General features: G+C 38.2%; 2 long non-coding RNA genes across 2 annotated transcripts; both read left to right on the top strand.

Moving 5' to 3' along the window:
• The first annotated feature begins 20,892 nt into the window (after positions 1-20,892).
• LOC136751439 (uncharacterized) lies at positions 20,893-21,780 on the top strand. The gene is made up of 4 exons (XR_010817007.1): positions 20,893-21,290; positions 21,393-21,446; positions 21,573-21,656; positions 21,749-21,780. It is a non-coding gene; the product is annotated as an uncharacterized LOC136751439 (long non-coding RNA).
• Positions 21,780-22,391, top strand: LOC136751440 (uncharacterized). The gene is made up of 3 exons (XR_010817008.1): positions 21,780-21,871; positions 21,960-22,013; positions 22,332-22,391. It is a non-coding gene; the product is annotated as an uncharacterized LOC136751440 (long non-coding RNA).
• Positions 22,392-22,944: the final 553 nt, after the last annotated feature.

Genomic DNA, 22,944 nt, shown 5'->3' with positions numbered 1-22,944 from the left:
TCTTACCTCAGGGATGTACAGCATTGATTCACTTGCATGTCCCATCTTTTTTGGTGGGGCTACAGGTGATGGGAACATCTCTGAAAAAGCCTTCATCAAGGCTATGGAGCGTTTCACTATTGAGGAGAACAAACAGTCTTTTACAATGTACTGAAATTAGTGAGTTGAGCATGCATTAAAGGGATAGTTCAAAAATGAACATTTTGTAATTTACTCACCCTCAAGTTGAAACCTGTATGAGTTTCTTTCTTCTGCTGAACACAAATGAACATATTTTGAAGAATGTTAGTAACCAAACAGTTGATGGACCCCATTGAAAAAAACCCGGTTACCAACATTCTTCAAAGTATCTTCTTTTGTGTTCATCAGAAGAAAGAAACTCATACAGGTTTAGAAAAACTTGAGGGTGAGTAAATGATGATATAATTTTCATTTTTGAGTGAACTATCCCTTTAAGAGTTTCACTTTGCCTCCTAATCTTGATACAGTCATAACAATTTTGCATTAAAAAGGGATAAAAACTTAATTGAAAGTACTGGGATTTAGTCAAAAGGATTATTAAACTTTAATTAAACTTTTCATAACAATCTGTTTCAATCTGTTACCGATTTCAAATACACTACCGTTTAAATGTTTTAGAATAGTGAGATTTTTTGAATGTTTTTTTGAAGTTTCTTCTTCTCAGCAAGCCTGTATTTATTTGATCCATACTACAGCAAAAACAGTAATATTGTGAAATATTTAAAATTTAAATATTTAAAATTTAAAATAAATAAAAGTGCTTTATTTTTTAATATATTTTAATCAGCATATTAGAATGATTTCTGAAGGATCATGTGACACTGAAGACTGGAGTAATGATGCTGAAAATTCAGCTTTGATCACAGGAATAAATTACATTTTACTATATATTCACATGAAAATAGTTATTTTAAATTGCAATATTACTGTTTTGCTGTATTTTGGATCAAATAAATGCAGCCTTGGTGAGCAGAAAGAGACTTCTTTTAATTTTTTTACCATTCTACAACGTTATAATGATAGTGTATGACACTGACAAGCAAGTAAAACTTAACTATTGTTTGATTTTGATTTTGACTTTGAAGTCAAGTAGTAAAGGCAGGTAGTTTACCTCCATCTAGTGTCATTGGTGGCTTCAACACCTTTTTGTAAACCCCATAGAATTGAGCTTTGCTGTAGAAGCTCTCCCAATGGGCCTTTAGTTTTGGGATGAATCTGGGGTTTCCTTTGTCAAGAATCCGGCCAAGTTCATCCATCACCTGGAATAATCCCACACATACAAATTTGTAAAAACAACTGAAGTCACTAGGAACTAAAATATATTATCAGATATATTACTTACATGATGTAGTTCTCAGAAACAGGGGTATGCTTGCAGTATCTTTGAAGGTCTGTCCTGATCCTTGAAACAGTTTGAGTTGATGAAGGCTCTCCGAGCATCAAACTCAAGGTCAAGTAGTTGAGCAACTGCTTCCTTGTTAGGCTTTGGTCTTGTATAGATCTCTTTGAGAGTATGGTAATGTCTGGCCTGGCTTTGTTGACTATCAGTGTCAGAATGGTCTTCATCTCTTCTATGGTCAGTCTGACTGAATGGTATATCTTGTTCAGCTGTTCCTCCTTATTAAAAAAGAAAAAGAAAAAAGAAACCAGTATAAACCCAGCAAGCAATTTTGCATTTAAAAGACATCTAATAGCAGTCCAAATTCAGCTCTGACGTCTAGGCTAAAACAAGGCAAAATTTGTGCTGTCATTGAAAATTTAATAGACGTCTAAACCATAGCCCAAGAATAGACTATTCATCAATTAGATAACATGTCAAAGAAATGAAACCAAACACCTTGTAATCACTGTTGACTTTGCTTACATGTGGAATATCTCACAAGTTATTTTGGAAAAAACGATATGTAACCAAATTCAAGATTATTTTGTCTAGAAGTGGGTTACTCATAGCTGGACTATATTGGGTCTATAGTTAACTGAGACGGTGAAATGACGGCTATTGCTTGCTGGGAACCTTTTGGTCCACAAACTTTTTTTTAAGTATATTCTGAACATGTGGTACACTTACCAGCAAGTGGTTTTGTGCTCACTGATGGTGGTGTGCTGCTCTCTCCTGTGTCCAACATTACAGCTGAAGCATTGCTGCTTTCTGCTGAATCTAACGTGCAAGAGCTTGAATCACCATCGTAGTCCTCAAAATTCAAGCGCCTTTTCTTTCTTCATTGTGGTGTTGGACCCTGTTTCTTCTTTGGGGTTCTTATGTTGTGGAGTATCTTCATTAATTGCTTGAAGATGGAATCCTGTTTGAAGATGATGTTAAAGATTGTACAACCAGACACATTCAAATAAATATATGTATATAATGGCTTAATTCTCAGTGCTTTCATTATCAGTTCTTATTAAGGACCTCCTAAATGTACACACAATATATGATGTATTAAGTGCCCTCAAATGTTATTTTTGAATCCCAAGCCCTTAAACACTTACTGAATTATGTTTGCAGTTCACAGAGTCATCTCGAAGCATGGGATAATAGTCTACCAGTCGCTTTGCCATTGAAAGGACATCATTTTTGGATGGATACATAAAGTCAGTGCTTGATGCTCTCATGATAGACACCATGTTGGTCACTGTGTTCCTCACTAGTCGATAACGAAGTTCTTTTTGAAAGTCTGCAACCTCTTTCTTGTCCAACTCGCTGCAGATCAAAATACTCTTTTCTAACATGTTCTAGCTCACTGTCGGTGTAAACAACATATTCAGGGTTGGGCAACTGCAAGGTTCTTGGAGGATCCAATGTATTATGACCACTTGGCTCTTCGCGCCTGCTCCTTGTTTTGATTGAGGCAAGACCTCTTGCAATTTATATAAACAAAACCAACAACAAACCTGTTAATATAAAAAAAAAGAAAAGAAAAAACTCTTCTTGATCATAACATCGCATTACAGGCCACTGGTTAAAGTAAGGAGCAAATTAGGTTACTTAAAGTAGGAAACTAACTGTTACCACTGATCTATATAGAGAACTGGATTGCTCATGACGTCATAAAATTTTACTGAGAAAACATTGCCTTAACGAGACACTGTTTTTATATCTGAAGTCTCTCTGTACATTCTTACAACGCAAATGTCATAAGCACGTAAATGGTTTATTTGTTTAAAGTCAGGAATTTCCCCTGCTTAATAAAAAGATATGTGCATATTCATTAGTGAACATCAGCTTGGCTGCTTTATTTCCAAGATGATGCATGATAAACTTTTAGAATTTTAATACAATATAGTGCAATATAATGGCTTAAATTTAAACAGTGGCTTGTATTAATATTTATTGTATAGGCTATTCAAATACATTTCTGCAACTAAACACAGATGTATGTTCATGTTTAATATTTCATCCATAATTATGTTTATAAAGAAATATGTTTTTAGTTGGTTACCTGTTGCAGAAGTGTGCAGTAATCAGACCCACATTCAATATATGACTAATCATCTCCGAAAAGACCATAAACATTACAGATAACATTTGAAGTAACAATTAATTTACATACATATATCATAAAACTAATCCTGTGAGACTGAGACATTGCAAATCGGGTGATATTAGGTCAATGTTTTGGCTGGAAGTCAATGATGCCCTCTGTCGGTAGGGAATAGTAGGATGGCCACTCGAACACTTCCGGTGGCTTCACTGCCTGATGCCAGTTTAGAACGCAATAAGCAATCCAGTCATTTATCAGATCAGTGACTGTTATTCAAACAGCCCATTATAAATTAAGATATTTAGTGTGATTGTTTGTAAATTACCTAAACATTGCTGTACATAACCTTTTTTTTCTGACACTAATAGATAATTAAAATTAATACTGTTATTTGGAAAAATTGAGTAAAGGTCTACCTCCTTGTCTGTATGAAACGTTTCCCATATGGTTTTCCGTCGTAAAAAGTTTTCTGGTCCCGGGAAAAGATCATGTGACAAAGTTGGTAATACTGCTGCGCTGATGTTTGCAGCTAGGATGATTTAAAACATATTTAAAACAATGATGTCGTAGATCAATTTTGTTCATTTGCAGAGTAATGTGAAAAAGTTTTAGGCATTATAGATTACAAATTGTTTTAGGACAGTTATTTATATATCTTGCATCAATGTGCCAGTTTGGTTTGAAATAGGCCTTTCACTTTACATTTAATTAATTTTGGTATTATTTTAATAGTTCAGTGAATTTTTTCAATGCACAAGGAGTCATAACAGATGATGTGAAAGCTGCAGTCCATAACTTTTGGCGCTCTAGCGGTTAATAAACAGAACTGCATGCGTCTTGCAGAAGAACATTGTAGCCAGAGCTACTTCTCTCTGTACTGTATACACTCACCTAAAGGATTATTAGGAACACCATACTAATACTGTGTTTGACCCCCTTTCGCCTTCAGAACTGCCTTAATTCTACGTGGCATTGATTCAACAAGGTGCTGAAAGCATTCTTTAGAAATGTTGGCCCATATTGATAGGATAGCATCTTGCAGTTGATGGAGATTTGTGGGATGCACATCCAGGGCACGAAGCTCCCGTTCCACCACATCCCAAAGATGCTCTATTGGGTTGAGATCTGGTGACTGTGGGGGCCAGTTTAGTACAGTGAACTCATTGTCATGTTCAAGAAACCAATTTGAAATGATTCAACCTTTGTGACATGGTGCATTATCCTGCTGGAAGTAGCCATCAGAGGATGGGTACATGGTGGTCATAAAGGGATGGACATGGTCAGAAACAATGCTCAGGTAGGCCGTGGCATTTAAACGATGCCCAATTGGCACTAAGGGGCCTAAAGTGTGCCAAGAAAACATCCCCCACACCATTACACCACCACCACCAGCCTGCACAGTGGTAACAAGGCATGATGGATCCATGTTCTCATTCTGTTTACGCCAAATTCTGACTCTACCATCTGAATGTCTCAACAGAAATCGAGACTCATCAGACCAAGCAACATTTTTCCAGTCTTCAACTGTCCAATTTTGGTGAGCTTGTGCAAATTGTAGCCTCTTTTTCCTATTTGTAGTGGAGATGAGTGGTACCCGGTGGGGTCTTCTGCTGTTGTAGCCCATCCGCCTCAAGGTTGTACGTGTTGTGGCTTCACAAATGCTTTGCTGCATACCTCGGTTGTAACGAGTGCTTATTTCAGTCAAAGTTGCTCTTCTATCAGCTTGAATCAGTCGGCCCATTCTCCTCTGACCTCTAGCATCAACAAGGCATTTTCGCCCACAGGACTGCCGCATACTGGATGTTTTTCCCTTTTCACACCATTCTTTGTAAACCCTAGAAATGGTTGTGCGTGAAAATCCCAGTAACTGAGCAGATTGTGAAATACTCAGACCGGCCCGTCTGGCACCAACAACCATGCCACGCTCAAAATTGCTTAAATCACCTTTCTTTCCCATTCAGACATTCAGTTTGGAGTTCAGGAGATTGTCTTGACCAGGACCACACCCCTAAATGCATTGAAGCAACTGCCATGTGATTGGTTGGTTAGATAATTGCATTAATGAGAAATTGAAAAGGTGTTCCTAATAATCCTTTAGGTGAGTGTATATCTATGACGAGTCACGCAGGTTCTGTGCTACTCCGCAGTGGTACGACCCGAACCAGTGTAAAATAGTCCCAATATAAACACTTATTATAGGTATACCATAGTGATTCAGGATAACACAAAAACACAGTTTGGAAAATTGATTCATGATGTACAAAAAAAAGTTACGGACTGCAGCTTTAACCATCATCGACTCAGTGTGGGATTGCATGAAACAGAAAAAACGACAGACTAAATCCACAAGAACTGTGACGTTATAACACTAAAATCTCAAAAACTATTTGAGAAAGCTACCTTTGTCAGATTTCTTGTACATACAAAAATCTCACTGGATTATTACAATTAATAGCAAAATTACAGTTTGGAAATATATAAACATATGTGACTGGCACACTAAAGTATTTTTAGTGAAAACCTAACATACCTAAGACTTCTTATGTGCACTGAGCAAATATAGCCGAGTCTACATCAACATTAAAATGTACCTTGTAAAGTGGACCGTGTCACTGAATCAAGCTGCTCCATGAATGCCACCTAAATGGAAATTAGAAAGATCAAAAGACTGTTGGCTACCTTTACTTGGTTATGACATCAATTATCAAAGAGAAGGAAATAAATGAATTAACCTGTAATTTTCTAATATCTAAGACTACAATGTCATATTTCTAACACATTATTTATACACGTTAATTATCAGAATGAATATCTTTCTTTCTTACATCCATGCAAAAATAAATAATTTGATTAACAAAAAAATGTTTTATCTCACTTACCTTCAAGTGCACAAAATGGTGAAAACCGCGAAACTGGCACAAGTGTTAACGGTCGTTTGTTCCAGTGACATAAATTTAAGGGCGGTTCCATTGCGCTACATAGGGTTTTATATAAAACCTGTTTAAATTATAACATTTATAACATTTCATAATATAAGGTATTTCCACTTAAATTTATTTGGCGTTGTGTTATTTGCTGCCTCTTTGTGGCGTTGTCATTAAGAGCTCTGATGAGTCACATAAACACTGCATAGTTCCAGCCCAGATTTTCATGTGATCTGTGGGACTTATGGTTGCGCTCAGGAATATCGAGTGTACAACTCATTTTACCATCATGTCAAACGGAGGCATTATTTGCATTTTATCAGTCAAAATCGAGGTCAAGTGGAAGCCAAAATGCAGATAAAGCTAAAGGGTACAATTCCCGTGCGTGTGCATCTGCAGATACTGGAATCCAAGTGGAAGAGAGAATTTCAGTATCCCACTTCAGCCAGAATTTCTGCCAAATGAACATGATGTGTCTAGCATACCAGGCGATGCAAACCACGAGGAGGATTTTAACTCCAGTGGAGGCCAAGAACCAGACATCGCCGATACATCCAGCTCTGCTGATGGTGCTGCGTTTACACTGTTGACTGAACAAGAACAAGAGGCAATGCACGTAAGTTGAAAATCATTTACAAATAGAACCTGACTTTCATGGATATGTCAGCATACAGACACGTGTAGCCAGCAATTGGACATAAGCTTAATAGAGTGCAACTGTCTTGGTCCCGGGAGAAAAGTACAATTTATTTTATCCACAGTGGAATTTTAACGACGACTCATAGCTTAATTGATTTTTTTGCTTGTTGTTGTTTAGTTGCAGATATCTTAAGGTATGTTTACATGACACCATTTTCATCTGAAAATTGAAAACTTTGTATGCGTTTTGGCCTTTCATTTACACGACAACGGCGTTTTGGGGGCCTGAAAACAGGTTTTAAAGTGCAAGGTTTTGTAAACGATGCCTTTACCATCTCCGTGTAAACAACAAAAATGCGTATTTGTGAAAACGGTGACGTCATGCGCATGTGTATTACGTATTCGTGAGGTGTTACTTGACAAAGTGACATCGCCAACTACTGGCCTGGCATGCGAAATACATCCTTTTTAGTTATTTTCACAAATCTGTGTGAACGGGGATCATTTTGACAACGTTGTTGTCTGTTTTTAGTACATCGTTGTCATGTAAACATACCCTTAGTGAAGAACTACATGTCCCATGTAGCTCCCATAGAGTGGTGCAGGTGTAATGTCAGAACCCGGAAGAACAATTCGTCGAGTAAGAAAAATATCCGTATTTAAAGCTTTATAATCTAAAATAACTAGTTTCCGGCTGCACAAGTGAGTAACCCGTGATGCGTGTATGACATAGAATGTAGGAGTAGCATAAGACTCATTTTAGACTTCTAATTCGTGACCGGTGTTTTGTTTTGCTCTATCCTCTGAGCTTCCGCGCTCGTCACATCGCATCATGCGTCGGGTCAGAGGTCACTTTTCCGCCGGAACTTGATGCGTACGGCCATCTGCAGGAAGCTAGTTATTATAGTTAATAAAGACCAAGCAGATCTCGACCCCCATTGACTACCATAGTATTCTTTTTTCCTAATATGGCAGTCAATGGGGGCGAGATCTGCTTGGTTACAAACATTCTTCCAAATGTTTTCCTTTGTGTACAGCAGAACATAGAAATGTATACAGGTTTGAAACAACTTGAGGGTGAGTAAATGATGACAGAATATTCATTTTTGGGTGCACTATCCCTTTAAGTACTCAGTCCTGTGTTGTTGTCTTTGTCTGATTTTCAAATACTATTTTTCCTTCGTCAAAATTTGTAATGCTGTCTCTTTTTAATGATCTCCTCCTGGCTCATTGATTTGGTTCATGGTATATAATTATTGAACAAATAAATTTTGTGTCCAAATGGAAAACTGAATAGGAATAAAATACTTCCTGAAACAATGTTTCTGAAAATTGAATGGGCACTGTTGCTCTGTATATTGCATTACTTTAGGTTATTTGAATTTTAAAGTCTTGAAATGTTTTTCATTTCCAGCAAGAGGAAGGTGTCATAAATGATGAGCCTGAAGTTGATGAACTGAGAAAGCATGCTTCTGCATTGTGTACTGACTTCAAGAGTGAAACACTGCCTTTCCCAGGTAAGACACTGAAGTTAATTATGTGAAATTACAGTAATAAACTATATTCTTACATTCTGTTCCTTGTGCATGAATTTCTATTTCTAAATTATTGCTTTTTCTTCAGCGAGCTGTCAGTGACATCATTTCCGGGGTGCAGCAGTATCAAGCCTCACTGTTGGACATTTTTAATAATTTTGAAGACCCTTTTGACACAGTTTCCACTACATATATGCAAGATTCAAATCTAAAAAATAAGTTCATGGTAGTTGAAGCAGAAGAAATTGAAATTTCCCAGACTGCATCCTTGAGGAAATGGGGAGCCTCACAATCTCTAAGAATAAGAACAAGATGCTTTTACTATATTCCTTTAGTCCGAAGTTTGGAACAACTACTTTCACATCCAGTGATTCTAGCAATGTTTGACAATTGTAACCGGGGCTCATTTGTGCCATAATGAGCCTGTTACAAAGTGACGTAACCCCTCAGTAAAAGTAGTACAGTGTTAAGCCTCCCGTGGTAGGAGGTCCAGCCTTTTAGCGTAGAGGGCTTAACGCTGTACTGCGTTGGAGCACTCAGAGGGGCGCCGGTGGTGTGTGGTTTGAATCCCGGGCGGGGCGCTCCGACGCCGCATCGGCTACATAATGGACCAAGCCAAAGCAAGGCTGGATTTATCAATGACATTGTTGATGGGGATATTTTGAAGTCACATCTACTGTTCTCTGTGAGACCCAATGCTCTGCAGCTTATCCTGTATACTGATGAGATAGAACTGTGCAATCATCTGGGGTCTCATGCCTCAAAAAACATGGTGTACTAATGGTGTACTATACTTTGGGCAATATAAATCCTAAACAGAGGTCTAAGTTAGATGTCATACATCTTCTTGCCATTGCAAAATCAAGTGACATCTCTCAGTGTGATGTAGATGTGATTTTGCAGAGAATACAAGAAGATTTTAATTTGTTGTATAACGGAGTGAACATCAAAACTGCACACGGACAGAGAACAATATATGGTGCAGTAGTTTCTCTCTGTGGTGATACCCTGGCTCAGCATGAGCTAACAGGCTTTAAAGAGGGAGTTGGATTTGCATTCCACAAATGCAGACACTGTGAGTGTAGTTTTGAGGATATGCAAGTTTACTTTGATGCAGAATACTTTGTCAGACGGTCTTTAGATAGATATGTCAGACAGTGTAATTAAATTGAATATGGAATTAATAGGAAAAGCAAACGGATTGATTTTCCAGCCTTTGATCTCATCTGGCAAACACCTCAGGATATTATGCATGTGATATTAGAAGGTGTAGCACCACTGGAAGTAAAAACTATACTAAAACATCTAGTGCTATCAGGGCAACTGGAATTGGACACATTTAACAGTGCTATTCTAGGATACCCATACTCAACTGATGTCCGAGACAAACCTTGCCCTATTGCTGTCACCAAGTTATCATCAAATGACAACAGACTAAAGCAATCAGCTGGGCAAATGCTCCTCCTATTGAAGCTCCTACCATTCATATTGGACAGCTGTGAAATAAATTAATATTTTCAAGTGATTATTGAGTTAATAGAGATTGTTCAGATCTTAGTTGCACCAGTTATTTCTTTGGCCACTATAGCAAAGCTTAAGTTGCTTATTAAGCAAGATTTGAGCAATATGAAACGGTTATTTCCTGAGAACAATATAACACCAAAGCAACATTTTTTTGATACATATTCCTGAACAGATTAAAGATTTAGGTTCAATGCTCAGACACATGTTTATGAGATTTGAATCTAAACACTGTTTTTTCAAACAGTGGTCTTCCAAATTAAATTTCAAGAATGTTTGCAAGTCCTTGGTTTTAAACACAATCAGATGTTTGAGAGTTGTCAAAATATCAGCTGTGAGAAGCACCCAATTTTTTCAAAAGACATTCTATTGGGTCCTCCATCTGAAGTGGAAAATATGAAGTATGTGCAGGATAAAATGAGAGATTTTTTGGGTGTAGAAAACATGCATCATGTGGTATCTGTAAAATGGCTTGAGCTAAGTGGCAACATGTACAGAAGTCAGTGATTGTAATCAGTGTAAATGAAGGTGTTCCTGTATTTGGGCTCATAAAGGACATATACATTACAAATTCTTCATTGTATTGCTTTGAATGTCAGGTTTATAATACAGTGGGTTTCAGTCGTGAGTTTGCTTCTTATGAAATCGAGGTCCCTAACCTTGCTCAAGCCACTGAGATAGTGGATGCAGATAAAATTCTAGATTATACATCATATTATGCACTCAGTTTTAAGAACCGTACTTATATTCCTTTGAAGTATTATCTCAGAGATGTGTGTGAGATTTGTGCACCACTGACTGCTAATTTACTGGAAAACAAAGAAAAGTGAAGTAAAATGTTATGCTTCTGTGATTTGCTACTTCTTGTTTCTCATTTGTTCAAATTAAGTAAAACAATGTAAAGTAGAAAACAAAATTAATAAAAATCTTTGTGTCAGAATGTCCTAACATTGTTTTCTAAAAATAAGAAACACAATGCTCTTAAAATAAGGAAATATGGCTTGAAATTTCTGGTTTCAGGATGGACTGTGTCAAAATATACCATACACTTTAAAAAGATACTTAATACATTTAAATAAATCACCAGAATAGGCCATTTTTTCTAAGTAAGAAAATTTAAGTTATATTTTGTCAAAACAAGCAAAATAATCTTTTACTTTTAATTCTGGGATAGTTAATTTATCTTAGGAGGAAAAAAACAAGATTTATTGCCTTATTTCAAGATTTCATTTTTTGCAGTGTAGATCAATGAATTTGGCTAGATGATCAGTGAAGTTGGAGCTCTTGTTATTAGGAAATATTTTATCTCATCACCAGCATAATCTTTTATTTTGTAAATAGGTCTTAATCCAGGCACACATTCTTTGACTATGAATATCTCATCAGTGAATGTCTGCTCATACCCCTTTTCAAATTTCCCTTTTATTCTTGATACCCTCACATGATCGCCTTATTTAACCTTGAATTTTGAAGGTTTGCTTTTTAAAAATGGCCCATACATGGTCATCATCTGTAGGGATGAGTCCTTCATCATTCTGTTTGAATGCGAAGGTGGGCTTTCCATCCACAGAACTCCCACAAACTTTACACTAATGTCAGTGCCCTCCACCAATCCAATGTAATTATAGGATTTGTTTTTACCTGCAAAGTTCACAATGACGAAGTCACCAGCAGACAGATTCTTGTCACCATCATCCTCACTCAGATCATCTTCTGAACTATCATAGTCAGTGGTGTCGTTAAGCGAAATGTTTGTCACTTTCTTCTGAGCTACTGTAAACAACAGTTTTCTTCTTGGTTTTGATTTATTTTGACCCTTTCAGAGCCTTTTTCTTCCCTTTTTTAGTCTTTTTATGTTCTCTGTCAGTGTGCCTTCTCCGGCTCCAGCTTTTCTGGTGTGACGGTCAAGATTTTTGATTTTACTTTCTTCCTTTTCATTCTAGATTTAGTTGCTGTGGTTTTAGGGAAGGGAAGTATGTCTCCTGGGGACACATACCCCAAATGGGTAGGAGAACCAGTAGCATCACTTATGGATGAGTGATACAAACTTGTATCATTTAGCAGTTTAGAGCTAAAGTCATGCTAACAGTATAGCCTCATGTTGTAACTTCCTAAAGCACTAACACATGTGAGATTTTTTTTCAAACTTGTCTGTAATTGTTCAAACACAAGAATCATGACTCCTTGAACATAAAAAAACAGCAAAACAGCAAAAAAAAAAAAATTGAACTTAAATGTGCTTACCACTTATTCCATGTGCCTCTCTCCATCACAGGGTGAGTAAAATGGATGACAAAAATGTGTGGTCACATGACCAATTTTTTCTGGTTGCCTAGAAACAAGGTGTGGCTCAACTTCCCCACAGGCTGAAATCACCCCGCTCTCCCCTACTAATTAAAAGTTTTATTGGTTGTAAATGTATAGCTTTCAAAATATGATTACAAATAGGAGTATGAATAAAGCAGGCGTTTATTTCAATTTCAGATGTTTTTTAGATCACAAAAATAAATATTGGTTGATGTGTTGTAGTGATAAGTTCGATGAAAAGTGCCACTACATAAAAAAAAAAAAAAAAACTGATATTGTCAGGGCTGGAACCATAGGTGACTGGAGTAATTACATTACATCATTTGTCATTTAGCAGACGCTCTTATCCAGGGCGACTTACATTTATACCTTGGGCATTTTACTGGAGCAATCAAAATGAAGTACCTTGCTCAAGGGTACAACAGCACTGACCCACCCAGGACTTTAACCCACAACCTTCCAGTTATGAGTCCAGAACCACTACTCTACAGTGCTACACCAGATCAAGTTGCAGCATCAGGAAAGCCAAAAGGGTTGAGGCAAAGAATAGTCAGGGTCACGGAAGGTAAGTCGGTCGATCAGCAAAGGATAATAGGGAAGATCCGGAGACATGAAACTGAAGGAAGGCAAAAGGTCGATACACAGGGAACAAGAGTAGATGCTCAGAATTGCTGTGGTGAGGCAAGGCAAGACTTCGTGTTAGGTGGAGGAAACAAAAGAGAATATATAAGGGTTGTAATGGGCATGTGAACTGGAAACAGGTGGAGATGATTAACGAGGACAGCTGGGATGATAATTGAATAATGGAGAGATCAGAGTCTTGGAACAGAGTCTGGGGAAAGTGTGGCTTGGGTGACCTCTAGCGGTGACAGCGCGATAAGTCAGGGCACAGGCGTTACAGATATCCTCATCAATTTGTTGAATAGTGGAAAGTTTACCCATTCACTTATCGAGAAGGTCTTTTTCCTGACATAAATAATGATCAAAATTCCTCAGATTCCACTCGCCATGAGGACTAGTGAGTGATAATTTAGGTAGTCCCTCCAAAAATTCACTCGCCTCGGGCTAGCGGACTAGCGTTAGTTTACATTTTGCTAAATGTATTTTAGAATGGACTGAGCTGTTTATAAGTTCCTGAATCAATATGGTTGGTTCACTGGTTTTCAATAAAACAAAGTAACCTTTTTAATAAACATAATAGCATGGGTTCAGGTACTTACAAACTGCTCAGTCCATTCTAAAATGGAGGTATAGAAATGTGTTCCACTTTAGAAACATCTTGCCTGTTTTTTCTTTGACTGTGTGAATGTGTGAAATGCCAAATAAGGGCTTTACAATTGTATGTGTTTGAATATTTCATGTTCCAATCTCTAAACCCAGCTATTGTTGTTTAAATGAATGTTAAGCAAGGCTATGCATCAGGTAAATATATTTTATTGCATTTGCTGTGGGACAAGCATAATGTAATGTAGTGCAAGAATGTCTTTAAGGTCATGCTTAATCAGACGTTTTCTTATATCAAGCAAAATGGGTTAGTTTTTCCATCCATTTTCAGATTATTCTTCTTAGATTAATGTAAATCTACTCAATACTAGTCGTATTGCCTAGTAAAATAAGTGTAATTATCTTTTTTTATTGACTTTTTCCTATATCGAGCAAAAACTGCTTGTTTTCTCTATCCAGTTTTAAGAGAATCCTGCTTAGATCAATGTAAATCTACTCGATTCTAGTCATGTAGCTTAATAAAATAAGTGTAGTTTTCTTGTTTTCAAGATTTTATACCTTATCATACTACGACATTGGATTACAGTCCTAACTTGAGCAAAAAATACTAGTTTTGCTATTTTTTTCTCATTTTAAGATGATAGGGGTCAAATTCTCTTACACCATTGGCAGATAATTTTGATTATTTTAAGAAGAAAATTCTTATTTACATTTTTTCTTGTTTTTTAAAATTGTTTTTTATAGAGTGTCAACAACCCCCGCAAACTCTACTTCACCTTCTCCTCCCTCATCTTTCACTACAGATGATTTTGCCTCCTTCTTCTCAAAGATCACAGACATTCGCAAGCTCAGTCCCACCTCCTCTCCCATCATGCCTAAGTCTCCCACCGACCAAGCTTCCTTTTCTTCATTCTCACCTCTCTCGGACTCTTTCTGCTCTCCTCCTACATCACAAACCTACAATGTGTGATCTGGACCCTCTCCCTACTTGCCTCCTCCAAGCGACTGCTCCTGATCTTCTCCCCTTCATCTCCTCCCTCAACTCCTCAGTCCTCTCTGGCTGTTTTCCCCTCTGCATTTAAACAAGCTGCTGTCATCCCACTCCTCAAGAAATCTACCCTTGTCCCAACCTCTCCTCAGAACTACCGCCCTGTCTCCCTACTCCCCTTCCTATAAAAAACCCTCGAGTGTGCTGTCCACCATCAGCTCTCTGCATTTCTTTCCCATCACTCACTCCTGGATCCTCTGCAATCAGGCTTCCACACAGCTCAATCCACTGAGACTGCTCTCCTGGCAGTCACTGACTCCCTCAGCTGTGCTCGGGCGGCCTCCCTCTCATCCCATCCTCCTCTCCTGCCTAGCTGACCTTGGAATCTCTGGAACTGCTCTCACCTGGTTCTCCTCCTACCTCAACGAACGGACCTATCAAGTAACTTGGCGAGGTTCGTCATCCACTCCCCAACCTCTCCTTACAGGCGTACCCCAAGGCTTCGTCCTGGGCCCCCTCCTGTTCTCTATCTACACTCCCTGGGCTCCCTCATCACATCTCATGGTTTCTCCTACCACTTCTACGCAGATCATGCACAGATCTTCCTGTTCTCCTCACCTTCTGCTGATCTCTCCATCTCAATCCTCTTGGAATCTACAACAATCTCTCTTTCTTCCACTAAGAACCTAGGAGTCACTCTTGATCCTTTGCTTTCCTACACTCAGCACATCACCACGCTGACATGCACCTGCAGATTCTTCCTGAGCAACATACGCTGAATCCGACCCTTCCTCACTGACTACTCTACTCAGCTGCTCGTCCAGTCACTGGTCCTCTCCTGCCTGGACTACTGCAACTCCCTCCTGGCCGGCCTGCCTGCAACTACTACCCGCCCACTCCAGCTCATCCAGAACTCTGCAGCTTGTCTGGTATTCTCTCTGCCCTGATTCGCACACGCTACTCCACTGCTCCGCTCCGCTCCCTCCACTGGCTCCCAATACTGGCACGCATTCAGTTCAAGACATTGACCCTCACCTACCGCTGTCTCGACCACACTGCACCAAGCTACCTTCAGACCCTCATCTTCCCATACATTCCCTCCAGACCACTGCAGTCTTCTGGTGCCAGAAAACAAACTCTGCCTCCTCTCCACTCCCCTTCCTTCAGAGAACCCACTCCTTCTCATCCCTGGCCCCTAAGTGGTGGAACGACCTGCCCACTGAAGTCAAAACAGCAGAATCTCCTTCTGGCGTTTACTCAAAACACATCTTTTCAGACGGTACTTGTAATTTGGTCCTTTACTCTCCTGTAAGATAGCACTTTACAACGTTTTATCATACTTCTTGCTTTGCATTACTAGTACTTTATTTTGATTGCCCCTATGCTCCCTTTCCCTTTGCCTTTGACTGTGACCTAACATCTTGTCTGCACTCTGCATTTACAATCCAGGATGTAAGACCTTATATTGTATTCACTTTTGTAAATTGGAACTTGTAAAATGTATTATGCTTTGAATTTCACTGTATTATGTAAATTTGAATTAAAATGTTTTATGACTTGTACTGAACTGTATGTTTGAACTCTGTATTGTGCTCATATTTTGTAAGTTGCCCTGGATAACAGCATCTGCCTAGAAATAAATATTAATAGTAATAATTATCACACTATTTATTTTATCCCCAGGTGCAGTTTGGAGGTGCAGGTCTGTGTCTTTTTGTCCCTTGGTTCCCATAGGCTTCCCTTCCTTATCTAGGAAATCATAGTTACACAAAAAAGAAAGAATGAAAATGAAATCGTACCACAACCACAATTTAATGGCATGGGGCTATGCTGACTCCAGGGATACTGCACAATTGGAATTGTCAGGACTGATTTCCTCATTCCATCACTTTCCTGCAATAGCTGATAGGTTCCTTGTTGTACCAGACACTATGTAGCACAGGTTGGGTACTAAATAAGTACAAATATAGGCCCAGGAGTCAATTTTTAATACCATGAGAACTGATGTAACTTAAAAAAGCAAAAACAATGAGACCAGTGTGTGTTAAGGACTTTTTGCCTTTTGCCAAACACTGTCCCGTACATTGAATAATACTCAATACCATTTATGCCTCTGACAGTGTTTGGAAGGGATAAGGAATTACAGATATAATGATGGTTTCCTAGTGTTTAAACCATTAGAAATGGGAGCTCAGTTATTTAATAAAAGCCACCAGCAACTCATTCTGGACATATTTAATCTATTAAGAATGGAATTGAATCTGGTCATGGTTACTATTTTTGCTGGAGATCGCAGTTGTTCGGCTGTTAAAAATCCCTAGAGTCCAGTATGGACATCTGTAATTTTGTAAGAACCCATTTTGTCAATTCACAATTTAATGAATAAGGCAATGAGCAACAAACATGACCAGTATACAAATATACTCGACAGAATCATTATTAAACACCACTCACCTGGACAGATAAGGTAGAGGAATGATACAGAATTGGCTTTGAACAAGGAATTTGTCACCATTTACTCAAGATATAATTTACTTGAACCATATTAAAAACATAAAAATAAAATAACATGTTTTTTTTCATATATTCACAGGTGCCTAATTTCTTGTTCTTAATTTACCACATAAGCAAAATGACATTGTAGGCCAATTTGGTGGCTTATCCCCATTTACAAAGAATGTGAGTCTATACAAAGAATATTCTCAGGTTGAAACATTTTTCTAATGTTCAGTGCTGCAATATTCTGGTAATACAGGATATTTACATCAAATCAGATTTTCAGAAATGAAAGGCAATTAAAGCCAGTAAATTAAAGTACGTGAATTATGTATAGGTTTGAGCAAAGAAAATACAATCTACAAAAACCTACATTTCTCTTTTGTTAATAGTAGCTCCAATTTACTTTCTTAAATGCATAAGTGTGTGTTTTTTTTTAAATATACAGCATTGTGCAAGAGTTTTAGGCAGGAGTGAAAAAATGCTGTAAAGTAAGAATGCTTTCTAAAATAGACATGTTAATAGATTATATTTATCAGTTATCAAAATCCAAAGTGAGTGAACAGAAGGAAAATCTAAATTGAATCAATATTTGGTGTGACCACCCTTTGCTTTCAAAACAGCATCAATTCTTCTAGGTTCACTTGCACACAGTTTTTGAAGGAACTCGGCAGGTAGGTTGGCCCAAACATCTTGGAGAACTAACCACAGTTCTTCTGCGGATTTAGGCAGCCTTAGTTGCTTCTCCCTCATCATGTAATCAGACAGACTCGATGATGTTGAGATCAGGGGTCTGTGGAGGCCATGCCATCACTTCCAGGACTCCTTGTTTTTCTTTATGCTAAAGATAGATCTTAATGACTTTTGCTGTATGTTTGGGGTTGTTGTCATGCTGCAGAATAAATTTGGGGCAAATCAGATGCCTCCCTGATGGTATTGCATGATGGATAAGTATCTGCCTGTACTGCTCAGCATTGAGGAGACCATTCATTCTGACCAAATCCCCAACTCCATTTGCAGAAATACAGCCCCAAACTTGCAAGGAACCTCCACCATGCTTCACTGTTGCTTTGCAGACACTAATTTGTGTACCGCTCTCCAGCCCTTCAGCGAACAAACTGCTTTCTGCTACAGCCAGATATTTCAAATTTTAACTCATCAGTCTAGAGCACCTGCTGTCATTTTTCTGCACCCCAGTTCCTGTGTTTTCATGCATAGTTGAGTCGCTTGGGCTTGTTGCTATGTTGAAGGTATGGCTTTTTGGCCGCAAGTCTTCCATAAAGGCCACTTCTGACCAGACTTCTCCGGACAGTAGATGGGTGTACCAGGGTCCCACTGTTTTCTGCCAATTCTGAGCTGATGGTACTGCTGGTATAATTGAAAACGTATTAAATTTTTTAACAGTATCAATTAATTGCATTTGATGCAAGTCTACTAAAAAGGAAGGCCTAGTGTAGGTAATTAAGCTGGTTATTAATCTAAAAAAAATCATCAGGACTGAACACACATTCCACCAAACATATGATTTGCAAATGTTGATATTAAAATATTTTTATTCACATTAATAATTATCTGATATGACCTACAGTGCAAATACAGTAAGTATTTTGAAGCGCTAAAAAACACTACTGTGGATACAATATGTGATGATAAACAATGTATTAATGTACAATGCATAACTATTACACATGAAACCGGTGACAAATAATATTTGCAGTTTATCACATTTGCTTGCAGAACTCATTGTCTGAACAATTGCCAAAAAACCAATTAAAACTAATCATTTTGACTAATTGAAGTCAGTATGTTGGCCACATTCAAAATTCTTGTCTGCATGTGTGTGTTTTTAATCACAGATTTCAACAACTGAAATATCAGAAAAAACAGTATTTTATTTACCGTTTGATAACTCCTTATCCAAGAGCCTGGGTTTTTTCAGGGGAGGTGAAGACAAGGAAATCGCTGGAGTTAATGGACGTTTAAAAAAGTTTTGTATGTCTGTCATCTCTGTCTGAGTGAGAGCTTAAGCCGCGGCTGGGCAGTTCTGCATCGTCAGTATAGTGCAGGGGTGGGGAACGTCTGGCCTCCGGGCCTTATACGGCCCCTGAGGCAGTTTGCTCTGGCCCTAGAGTCCATTTGAAAAAAATAATTTCTGTGTAACAAGCTTATGTAACAAACATCTCTACTGCGTTTTAACTGCATAAACATGAAAATAAATAAGTTATTAACACAGTTACCTAGAAAAGCCAAAATTGGGTTATTTTCACCGGTCATTAAAATACATAATAACTCAATACAACCCATAATCCTGCCTGCCCTTTACAATAGAGTCAGTCTGGCACTCAAGTGACGATTTCTACCTGTCTACAGTTTTTCATGTGCTTGAAAAACACATACATTAGTAGATAGTAGGGTTTTTTGGGCGCGGCCTATTTTGTTATGACGTATGCCCTAAGCTTATTAATATTCCTACGTCATAATTGGGGGGCGTGATTTTAGGTAGATTTATTTCCTTAATTATTCCTACGTCATATCCGTCAGAAAGTGTACACCCATAGAACCCTGAACAACAAGGCCGCCCATAACCGGTTGTTCTTGTTGTTCTTGTTGGTCAACTGTAGAGTGTGAATGGGTCGGCTCTTCCTGTAGTGGTTGGGGGTCTTTTTTAAATATACATGTAATGGTCCCAGGTCTTAACAAGGCCTGTTTTGAATAGTGCGTTTATCATATTCACACTGTCTATGTCTCTGTCTGTCTCTCTCTCTCTCTCTCTCTCTAGTCCAAGCATTTTATAAGATCAACAAGTTCTGTTGTCTGTAATGGTCCCAGGTCTTAACAATGCCATTTTGAATAGTGCGTTTATCATATTCACACTGTCTCTGTCTCTGTCTGTCTCTCTCTCTCTCTGTCTCTCTCGCCCAAGCATTTTATAAGATCAACAAGTTCTGTTGTCTGTAATGGTCCCAGGTCTTAACAATGCCATTTTGAATAGTGCTTTTATCATATTCACACTGTCTCTGTCTCTGTCTGTCTCTCTCTCTCTCTGTCTCTCTCGCCCAAGCATTTTATAAGATCAACAAGTTCTGTTGTCTGTAATGGTCCCAGGTCCTAACAATGCCTGTTTTGCATAGGGTACTTATGTTAACCCCAAGGTATATGGCTCTGTCTCTCCCCTCAAATTTAATTAAAAATAAAATTAAAAAAAAGAGGGTGTGTGGGTGTGTGGGGGTGTTTGTGTGTATAGGTTAATTGTTTTTGTAAAAAAAATAAAATAAAAAAAAAATAAAAAAAAGCTGTGGTTATATTTTATCTCACACATAATGTGTTCATTCGTTTTACTTAAATACATTCTAGGGTCTTAAAGCTCATAAGAGTTAGACTTAAGATAAGGATATGTTTTTAAGGTATTTTAGCAGTCTCAATCCCTGATGATAAGGAATCATTTAAAAAATAAAAACAACTGATCACTCAATGCTAAATAGATCACAACACTCAAGGCTAAATCACTCACACCATGGGGGGCGGGGGTGGGCTCAGACAAACGTCGGTATGGCGTGTGTTATCAAAACATTCAGAATACTTTTAAACTATATAATTTATAAGCTTTGTAAAATAAACCCAAATATCTCTTTTGCGGGATAAACGCTGTTCTGAGTAGTTTGTGACTTGTTTAATACCAAACAAAGCATCGCTATTAAAAAAAAAAAAAAAAAACGCTGTAAAAGCACTACTTATTTTAGATCTTTATAGTTATTTTCTTGGCTCAGGTTGTTTTTTAGCGCGTATAAAGGCCTGAAATATTCTTAGTGTTTATTGACTATAGGTCTTGATGCTTAAAAATGTTTTTTGAGAGACCAAAAGGTTCTAATAAAAGTTTAGAGTAGAGAGGAGAGAGATCGTCGCCATCTTGGTTTCTATTTGAAATTTGATGCAGGGTCATTTTATTGGTTGTTTTTGATATGTTAATTGGTAACAGGATGGCACAAAGGCCAGCCCAGAACAATGCCTTACAAGCAGATCCGGCAGCTGGCCATCAGTATAAGTATGAAGGTCTGGTCTTCAGCTCGACAGACTCGTACTGACCTTTCGATTTAAGCCTAAAGATCAACAATGTCCGGAAACAACATCAACGACTTCGATTTAAACGAGTTTTTAGGTAAGTCTTCAAATTATTTTCATTGACTCAGAGCGTGTTGTGGTCATGTATTGTAAATAAGGTTATACCATCTGTTTTAAGTTCTGTAAAATTATTTTTCAGCCAGTCAACAGGAGTTAATTCCCAACGCTGAGGATATCATCTGGAACAACGACGGTAAGATTTTTGTGTTTGCGCTCAAGGGTTCTTATGTATGGGTGTGTGTGTGTGGTTTTGAAGCGGCTCATTAGAGTTATGAAAACGTTTTAATATATATTAATGCCAGTCTCTTTAATTACACAGAAACTATCGAAAGGCCTGTGATTAATGTCTCCGAGGATCAAACAAGAGAAGTGGTTGTCCCTAGACAGGCTGTCTGCCGACCGGGTAAGAACTAAACCCCTGTTTGTTTGTATAACGTTTCTGTAAGATGTTTGAGGCCCGTTTTGTTAATTTTAAAAAATTATCCTTTCTAACAGTATTAAGAAACGTGGTTCGAGACAACGAAAGGCCTTCCACATCGATGTCTTGTTTCGTTTTACATTCGAGAACCGTAACCTTTCAAGAATCTGAAAGGCCGTCAGCCCCTGTATCTGATAGCGGTGAGTATATATCTGCCGCTTGTAAGAGGTTAAAGCTTTTTATAAAGCGGGGGTGGTTAAAGGTTAAACATGTCTCTTACCTCCACAGAAGTGCAAAAAGCTAAACCAGCTGAAAAACATAAGAAACGATTATTCTTTGGAGGTAAGTAAGATCTTTCAAACTTTAATGTTTTTAAAAGGGCTTTGTTTGCCCGTTGAGGGCTAATATTTAAGCGATGGGTGCCCATTTCCTGTAGGGCGGGGGGTTCTGGGAAAGATCTTTAGAAGTCCGGACAGGTCTAGGCTTGTTTCTGGGGCATGTGTTTAGAAATGACCGATTGTCCTACCGTCTGGTTAGGAAGTAAAGCTGGCCGAAAGGTTTTAGTAAGTTGTTTGGCTTATCTTCCGCAATTATACTTCTGTTTTAAAGTGGCTGTAGGAAAAGGCTTGAAGGTGTTCATTGTATTTAATATTTAAACAGATCGTGAAAACGTTTGTGAAACAGGAAGTCCCGGGATCAGGAAGCGTTTACACTTGGAAGGTTCGTTTAAAAATGAAATGTGGTGTGGGTGTGTGTGTATATAAAGTTTTATTAACAATATTACAGTTTTTAAAGAAACATTTAAGAAACCGTTTATTTACAGAGGCTTCTCTGTTTTACATTTATTATCAAGTCCTAATAAATATATTGTCTGTAAATAATAAGGCGTTGTAGTGAATGTCTAAGCCTATTTTCAAAGGTCTAAAAAAGCTAAAGGTTTTGAAAGTCCTGGATATGTTGTTTTAAGTTTGATTTCTGTCGCCGTTTAAAGATGTAAATGTAATGTATATTTTTATTCTTCCCAAGACTCTTGGGATAGTCATTCTGTGGATGAGCTATTGAGGACAATTACCCCGTCTAAGTGGGATCAAACATCTTCCCCGGAGAGATCACCGAGAGGATCCCCCACGGTGGTCTTGGAGACCCCCCAACATCTACTCAGGCCACAGCCTTCTGGGGGTAATTCAACAACCCAGATTCAGCCCGACGCATTGTCGGTCGGAACAAATACAGGCAACCAACAACCTCAGGGGTCGCCGTCAGTCAGGGTTGA

This window comes from Amia ocellicauda, chromosome 6 (assembly GCF_036373705.1).
Source record: "Amia ocellicauda isolate fAmiCal2 chromosome 6, fAmiCal2.hap1, whole genome shotgun sequence".
Taxonomy (NCBI): Eukaryota; Metazoa; Chordata; class Actinopteri; order Amiiformes; family Amiidae; genus Amia; species Amia ocellicauda.
Note: the sequence above shows the minus strand (reverse complement) of the source record. Positions and strands in the feature narration are given on the sequence as shown.